Below are 10,000 nucleotides of genomic sequence, written 5' to 3' on the forward strand. Positions count from 1 at the left end.
ACCCTATGTCTTACAGTTTGCTCGGCCTCGCACCTATATGCTAGCTCCCGCCTAGCAAAATTGCTTATACAAAACATTGGCCGGCTTAAAACAAAATAAGTAAAACTGCACGTCTCTGGCATTATAAAATAAAGTCTTATCACGCTTTAATCTCCCAATACACAAAACGCATTTTCTCTCATCTTTTCTGCATTAGGATTCTTGAATATCCCTCTTCGCTTGTCTGCAAGTAGCTGAACAGACAGCAACAGGCTATAGCAACTGTAGGAAGACGGAATGCCTCCCTCATCGTAGAAGACTCTCACGGCTTCTTGTAGATCCCAAAAAAACACGCTGTAGAATTCTCTCGATCACCCATCATGGAAATACTTGTAATCACCCTGGACAACATGGCAGCAACCTCTCTTCACGGCTGGTGGACGTCTTGCTGGTGTCGGGGAACGACTTTTGGGTGTGTGTTAGTATGTCAGTCATGTCTTTGGTCAATCTAAGAAAGTTAACCCAGACATACTACTTCTATCAAACAATGATCTCAAAAAGGTCAGAAATACTAACTGAACGTCTCCCAATTAACTCCCTTAATATGACTACTAAAATGACAAGTCATTATCGCAACTCTCTAAGAAAAAAAAAAACATCAAGTTCTCCAACTCAATTCTCCAAACTCGCACATCAGCAAACACACAACTCAGAAATCACAGCCACTCCACGGAATTCTGCACTCACATTTCGAACTCGAATGTGCTCACAAGAGGAAAAAAGAGAAGACAAAATCGTAATAAGCCCAAGAAAAAAAAAAAAAAAAAGAAAAAAAAAAAAAAAAGTATCTCGTAACATACCCAGACCCAAAAACATTCTCTCTAGTTCTGACATTTAAACAACCCACAAAATAAGCAAAAATCTCCAACTTTTAACAGCAAAAACCCCTTTACTGCTCAATAATTAATCACAATGAGACTTAATGTCAAACTCCCTTTACGTAAACAATATCCCTCGAAAAATTACACCTCCCGGTAAAATCAAATCTCCCGTCCAAAAAAGAAATGCTACTTAAGCTCAATCCCCAAATCATATCTCTCATAGGAAAAGGAAGAAAAACAATAAAAAAAAGGATAATCACAAGCAGATTTCCCCAATCACAAAATACATAACACATGTATAATATGCATAACTCCCGCATTTTCCCAAGAAATGCTCCATGTAAAGCCACGGAATTTGCCAGAAAGCAAACTCTCACACATGCGCTTTCGTGAAATGCTATAGCTAACATTTCCAGATATTGCAAAAATTCTGATCTGCCACCATCAGAGGAAAAGAATCAGCACACGGCTCATCACATCGCCTGTCAGCAGAAAAATCGCCTGCGGACGCATGCTCAAACAACAGCGCAAAAATTGTCTAGTCAGACACATAAGTTTGGAAACTCATGATTCTCAAGAAAAAAAGTCTAACTGACACATTTCACAGAATTAACTCCAGGATATGACTAATGTGTTCAAAAATTTGTCTCGAAGACTTATTCTCTCAACATGACTTTTCCCCAAATTATATTTCTCCAAGAATAACACACTTGTGAACATGAAAAATGCACACACATCTCCAAATGACTCGTAATGCAGTAATGCCATTCGCCTCTAAATAGTCACGAAATCAAAAAAGAGAACCACAGAAATCTTCTCTTTGCTCAAAAAAACTCCATAACCACAAAAAAAAAGAGTCACCCGCCAGAGATTAATTCCAACTCCATTATGAGACACCATATTAATAATAACACCACTCCGGTTATAAAAATATTTCCTCCATTTGGTTAATAACCAACCCCCTTATATTATTCTCTTATTTCTCTAATAGCCACACGTCAGTAAAAAAAAAAGACACCACTCCAGGAATAGAGAATAATCACCTCTATTTCGGCAAATAAAAAATATTTACCTCTATTTCCCCAATAACTCCGTGTGGAACAAAACAAGGCTCCAAAAAATATATCTCCAAAAAGGAATATCAAAAAATGAAATCCCACCTCCAAAAAAATGTGCACTCAAGGCAACTAACTCACATACTCACAAATATTGCCCCCATAATCTCCAAATATGTGTCTCCACTTTGCAACAAAGATGGCTGCAAAATAATTGAACTAAACCTAGCTCATACCACTATTGGCAAATATCAAAAATGGCCAAAAAATATATATCTCCCATATATTATATCTCAAATATAACTCCAAAATAATATATACCTCCCAATTATCTCTCCAAAATAATATATCTCAATTATATCTCCAATTCTCCAGAGAATAACTCAATGTTATAGTAAAAACTATAAAAACTCACTCCATTTAGCATAACTGCTAAAAAAAGGGCAAAAACTCGGCAAATAAAACTGTCTAGAAAGTTCTAGAAAAAACCACCAATGTGCCACAAGTCATTATAACAGAACTCCAAATTCACAGTGTCTAAGCAAAGACTTCTCCCTATGCACTACGACATAAGCCACTAGAAAACTTAACCAAGTTTCCTATCTCTCACAAAGTTGTCACAAATACAACCAAGGGTATTGTGCAAGAAAACTCCCAATTCCTGGAACACAAATATCCAGAGAAGAAATGTAGTGCCATTACGTATGCATTCAAAACATGCAAAAATCCTCCCAAAAGACTCATTCTCTATAGCATCAAATAGCTAAAACACGAACACGTTCCCGAACAATGACTCTAAGTCACGAACTGAGATAATATTCACACTAACTGGAGAGAAAAAACTAATTCAAATTCACCCTTGGTAAAAAAAACTTGTGTCAGCGATGGCTAATTTCCAAAAAAGGAGAAAAGAAAAATCAACACCATTAACTATCTCCCGTAACTAACTCGATGTCAAGCAATTATCTGCTGAACTCATAAAAAAAAGAAAAAAAAAAATAATGTGTTGTTAGTTCTTCCCATAATCACAAAAGATTTCACCTCCCTTGACAGCATTAAAACGCCCACGTATTAGTATATAAAAAATCAGTATCAGAAATATCATTATCACAAAATCACCAAAAAAAATTGCTATCATCAAAATCATCAGTATCAGTACAAAAAACATCACCAATGTTAATGCTTGTCCATTCTCCAAATATTCAGCACAAGTTCAGCAAAATTTCACACAATTCACCAAGATTCAGTCAGATTCATCAAGATTCAGCAAAACTCATCCCCGTGAATCACTGAAATATTCTCCAAAGTTACAAAAACTCAACAATTAATTAACACAAGACTTCTCCCATTAATTCATTGTAATCATTCTCCTTGAATAATTATCTGTAATAATTATTGAATAATCTCCCATGAAATATCTCAAATCTCTCGCAAAACAATTCTCCCGTAATGATAATTATACTTAGGCTAAACCTCCCGTGACACATCTCAAGTATTAAACAATTATTAATAATAATAATTAAATAATAATTAAACTCTCCAATAGCCAAAAATCTTCAAGTAAGGGCTTGATAAATTTCAAAATAGCACTACAACAGTAATGCTGAATCTTACGGTATACAATTTCTCCAGCATACAACACCATGACATAACACCATTGCCACACAACACAGATACAACACCAATCATCGGCATTTCAAAGTAATTTCTCCAACACAATAAAAAAAAAAAATAATCTGTGTATCCCCCTTATATTTGTGTCTTTCAAGGCACAAGTAAACATATAACACATCCCGTGCATGTTAACTACTTTTCCCGCATTCACGGAAAAGAAAATCTCTTTTTTATTTTTATTTTTCCTTTTCTCTTCGTCCAAGAGAGAAAAAAAAATCTCTTTTCTTAAAAAAAAAAGACTCTACGGGCATTTCACTTCATCAACTAATCAATCAGCTGACATCTTAGCATTCAATGTCAAGGCCAAATCCATCTCCCAACACAAAGAAAAAAAAAAAAAAAAAAAAAAAAAAAAGGGGGAGTTCACCCACACTGAGAAAAAAAAATTTCTCCCCCCCTGAGAACAACCCCTCAGTCGAGCGGCAGAACAGCCCGAGGCATACACAAGTACCCATCTCGCAATGCCCTCCCCTGCACTATCTCTCGAGGGAGGCTAGTGGTACCTTCCATGCTACTATCCCCCCGAGGCAGGCCATACTCCCTTGCAAATATCCCGCCATGCAATGCCTCCCTGCGACGGTTAGCAGAAATATGCTGAGCCCGTAAAATTGTGGCCGCTCTGTGTCTCTAAGCCAAATATGCTTATCTAAGCACAGTTCCCATGCATAAATACATCTTAATACACTCTTATGTGTTAAAACAAAGACGAATACGTCTATTATAAACACGTGCAAATAAAGAAAACACGTCACTATGGAGCAAAGACAAGAAAAATTATTGACCTCTTGAACCAATCCCATTTCCCTGAAATATTTAAACAAAAACCCACTCCTTCAAAACAATAGTTTAACACTCACCACTCCATAATGGGAAAAAAGAACTCGAAATTCTTCGTAAAACGCGGCAGTGATACTAACAACGACAGCCGCACGGGTATCTCGGAACACTCTCGTCATTGCACAAGCAAAAGTCACACTGGGTGCGCTCACTGCTTCTGGCTGACTTCCTGGGAAAAATGCTGAGTCCCATAAAAATCCTTCCCTCCCTTTAGCACAGTTAACAGACAGATATTTTCTCATTCTTTCTCACTAAGTAACTGAAAACTAACAGTTTAACGATTTTCCACAATCCCACAAAGCTTTTGTCGTTCGAAAAACTATCGCTAAGTCACGACCCTTTTTATTTTTCTAACTGGCCACTCATATCTCTACATCGGCGTTCCTAGGCATAGAAAAGAAAAATAAACCTTTCATATCCCCTCTTTAACCGTCTGCCACCACTATAAACATGGGGGAAAACCCCCATGTATTCATAAGGTAAGCGTGGACACGAAACGGAAGGCAGACCCCCACACCCCATTACATACACAGCCTCTCTCTCTCTCTCTCTCTCTCTCCAAGGAATCACCCCGGCTCTCTCTCTCTCTCTCTCTCTCTCTTCTAACAGGTAATGAAAATGAGAGAGTTGCATCATAAAATAACGTTTATTTACAAGAATAAATCAATTAACTAAGTAATCCAGTCTTACAGACTAACTTAAAAACTCATTGTCAAGTCACCCCAAAAGTCCACACCTCTCCCTGGGAACTCTTTCCCACCGAAATCCAGAACCGTCTGTCAAAGATACAGAACACATCCCGGTAAGTACACACACAAGTTTAAAGACAAAGTTAATAAAATGGAACATCTTACAAGATATCAAACAAGCCACCCCTTTGGCTAAAGTAAAGGTAACACTTACCCATTCCCAACCGGACACTAAACACTATGTGACAAAAAACTCCCCCGGCGAATGCCACGGCATCTTTGCCTATGACTCGAAGCCCTCTGTCAAAATCCCTCCCATAGGTTTGGGTATGAACGCTTTTAACAGAAAGAGGCGCACACGCACATACGAACACACAGTTCGCTAGCGCCTCGCGGTTCTAGCTGCATCTAGTTTCACAAATGCACTTTGAGAAGAGTTCATAAACTGTCGTACATTGACTTCCTGAACTAAGCACTTTTATCTCACGCCATCCCCTAGAAACTCATTCATCAGCTACTCTCAGGTCGTTATCTCTGCACTGTCCTCCACATTCCACAGATTACAGAGAATGCACGAACAATATATTATTAATCCACCCCTAATTGTCTTACAATATATAGTCAATATATATATATATAATACTTAATATATCTATATCCAAAATTATTAAATATATAATATATATATATATATATATTATATTATTTATATATATATATATATATATAATATAATATAATATATATATATTATATAAATATGTATATATATATATATATATAATATTATATATATAATATATATATATAATATATATTATTGTATATATATTATAAGGGATACAAAAAAAATTAATTTTAAAATAAAATAGATAATAATAACAATAGAAAAAAAAAGAATATTATATATAATAATATATATATATATTATAATAATAAAACTGATTGAACCAAAACCAAAAAAGTTAATGCTAGTAACATCATGCGTACTATTCATGACGCTGTAGCACAGGAGTTTGTCCAGCAAGGAAAGGGCGTGAATACATATTTTACATATTTCAAACTTTGGAGTTCTGCCCGTTATTACCAACGATACTGGCAGCAAAAACGACTTACTTCTCCGAGAAAGCATCGAAAGTTCCATCATAGCGTGAATAACTAACAAACAGAACGAGGAATTATGCCAACTGATGCAGATGTTCCTATAAATATTAACGTTATTATTATTCTCTCTTTCTTTCTCTGACAGCGAACGTCCATCAGTTTTCTGGGGACCTCTAAAGAATTTGTACTCTGATACTGGGCAAGTGCGTTTTTGCGGGCCACGATATCGAACCGGGAGCCATAACCGTTAGAACGGCTCATCCTTAAACATTGCATCCTCTATTTCCTCGACAGCGCTTTGTCCGGGTGCTTGGACTTCACAATAACCCCTTTGTTAAAGCTGTGGCATTTATGACTTGCTTTCTCTCTTATGTCTGTAATATTTCCAAGAATGCACTCTTGCTTTTGATATGTACGATGTTATTGTTACTTGACTTGGAGGTTAAGCTTTCGTGAATTGGTTTATCACCTACGTTTCTTTGGGTTTCCAGGAATTGTTGCTGGCTGAGGGATGTTTGAAGTTAATGGTGCTTGTACTGGATCTGGTAACTAAGGATGTTTACTCTTTTGCAGGTTGAGGGGGTTTCCTAGAGTTTCTAATTTATGATAACAGCAAATTAATTTAACAGTTTATACCTTGTAAACTTGTTGTTCTATTCGGTACTGGCCAAAAACTACTTTTTTTTTTTTTTTTTTTTTTTTTTCAAAGGAAGTAGAATATTTAATATGCAAATAATACATCTCAATAGCGGGTAATAATGATTAACACATCAGTTCACGGTCGATTAATTCAATTAACTTACTTCCAACAGAATATAATTAACGTCCATTAATTAACCTTTCATTAGGCAGAAGGTCATAAAGGCCCCTCTCCCACCAATGTGAATCGCAACTATGATATGTATAGTAGAGGCCAACTTCACGCAATTGAAATTTATGAAGTCATTATCATCTTACAATATTTTATTATGGAATAAAAAAATCAGGCTAAATAATAGCTTCGGTGAGTTGTTTTGGTTTAATGGCTCTCTTTTAAATTGGGCGTCATCTTATGTAAAAAAATATATAAATTCTGCATGAAATAGAAACATGCTCTTGAGCATGTTTTTGTTTATAAAACATACTCTTCAATATACGTGTCTCAGTAACCCGAATTACATATAAAATCTCTTCAGGCTTAACATCTTGTATTATTATTATTATTATTATTATTATTATTATTATTATTATTATTATTATTATTATTATTATTAATTATTATTATTATTATCAAAGTCTTTTAATTGTCAGTATCTGTACTAGCCACATGCACTTGCTGAAGCTGTTGTCATTTCACAGCTGTGTCGACTGGCGGGCAGCAGACTAGGGTTGACTCACATACATTCCAAGCTGTGAAAGCATAAATACATACTTATGACATTGCTAATGACTTTATGACTTTTTACATTTTCTTGGCTTCACACCATGGCAATTTGATAAAACGGCGTTGCAGTTCCTTTTGCTTTTTTTCAGATATTTAAGAAATACCAAAAACTAGTTCTTCTTTTTCAAACTCTCTTTTTATCCCTACTAAGCAGGTCATTGCAGTTTGCTAACTTGGCTTTAATCATTTCACTTTTATTTTCACTTTTCCTGGTGAAACCCGAGAATTCAAGCAGATTCCTTATTTACTCTGCGGAAATCAGGAAAGTACCTACTCCCTTTCGTCCTTACTGCTCTCGCTTTCAGTGATTATCGTAGCTCATTTTCATATGAATTCTATTTTATTTCCTGCTGTTTCTCGATGGCCTTCGATTGTAATTTTAGATAAAAGAAGAAAAATTTGCTAATAATAATTAGGCACTTTGATTTTCCCATTTAATTCCTCCCACACCTACTCTCTCTCTCTCTCTCTCTCTCTCTCTCTCTCTCTCTCTCTCTCTTATTTAAATGAGATATTCTCGCACTTTTTTTTTTATCCTATGAATATACATGATGTAACAACAGATATACACCATAGCGAGTATAGTGAAACCTGATACGATACTAAAGTAGAGGGAAAAAGATCGTCCTTCGCTAAGGGACCCTTCTACCACTTCAGTCATTAAATTAACATCCTCCCTGAGGGGAATCTCCTCATCTTTTTTTTTTTCGAAACTGAACAAGATGTCAAAGTGTACTCATTTAACACTGTTTATGGGGAACAACCCCAGGTCGCTCACATCCCTCTCAGGCCTCGATGATATCACACCCGGGGGTTATCGTTCCGAAGCACGCGACAGGTAGGGGAAAATGATAATTAGTAATTTCAAGATGGAGTAATATAAGTGCAATTGCCTGAATCAACAGGAAATGGCCTTCATTAGCACACAGGGGGAGGTGTTTCTTAATGGCTTATTACTGGAGTCAGAGAAACAAAAGCAGCCTTCCATTGTGATGTCCAAGTTGTAACAGTAAGTTGCCATAAGCCATATCTGTAAATAAACTCTCTCTCTCTCTCTCTCTCTCTCTCTCTCTCTCACACACACACACATATACATTTTAATATTCATATTACAATATCATCGGTAACAGTGGTCACTGCTAGATAAATTACTAGAATGTTTTGATAAAATTACACAGTTAACATAGTTGGCATATAGACTGATTAAAATAATGCAACTTCTATAATAAAGTTAAATTTTAATCTTTTGTTAAAGCAATAAATGAAAAAAAATAAAAACATGAACCTTCTTTTATGCATTTTTAACAAGTGTTCTATGTCAAGAGTTCCAACAACAGATGTTGAACTGAATAACTGACAAATTCGATAGCATATCCTACATGGTTTGTTTTGTTTGATAGATCTGTCAAATCACTGTGTACATTCAAATAATATTTCGGCGAATTTCAAATAAAAATTTAAATATCATCATGTACCAGATCTGCTGCAGATAACAAGCACATTTCATTTGATTCTGTAGTTTATTTTGCCTTATATATATTATATATATATATATATATATATATATATATATATATATATATATATATATATATATATATATATATATATATATATATATATGTTACTCTTATTTATTTATGGAATATCGACTTTTAAAGATGACCAATAAAGAAAATAAATATCATGAAATATAATTAACACTGCACAGTCTCTCTCTCTCTCCCTCTCTCTCTCTCTCTCTCTCTCTCTCTCTCTCTCTCTCTATTCCAACAAATAAATAATTTATTTACTTTTCCTGTAAGACATAAAGAACAAAAATAGTGACAAGGAAAGAAATAACTGAAGTGAATTACAAAATTAACAAGTAAAACAGGCTCCGAAATTTCTTCGGCGCAATCAAGTTTTCTGTACAGCGTAAAATGCTGTATAAACTCTCAGCCACCGCCCATGAAAATATCATCCACTACATCTGTGGCAGTCTGCGTTGTTGGCACCCATATCGGTGTCAGACGCACCAGCATGGTTAACTTTCACCTGATATTATATAAAAATTTGATACGCTTGGTGAATGGACGTCAATGGGTATGCATTTTAAATAATCGAAGGAAGATCCAATACGTGAGACCTTAGCTTTTCAAAACCTTGTCCTACTGCTTGGAAAACCACTCACCCAGACAAATCCATTTCCAGGGAACGGATGGCGAGGGAAAATTATTACCAGTTACAAAACAGATCAGCAAAGAGTAACGTCACATTGCTCTAGGTATGATCACGTATGAGCGCGTAGAGGAATCCGTGTCCTTGTAATACCTATTAAGCGTTGCAGCTGGGAGATTTATGCCTAAATTTGGATCA

This window comes from Macrobrachium nipponense, chromosome 27 (assembly GCF_015104395.2).
Source record: "Macrobrachium nipponense isolate FS-2020 chromosome 27, ASM1510439v2, whole genome shotgun sequence".
NCBI lineage: Eukaryota > Metazoa > Arthropoda > Malacostraca > Decapoda > Palaemonidae > Macrobrachium > Macrobrachium nipponense.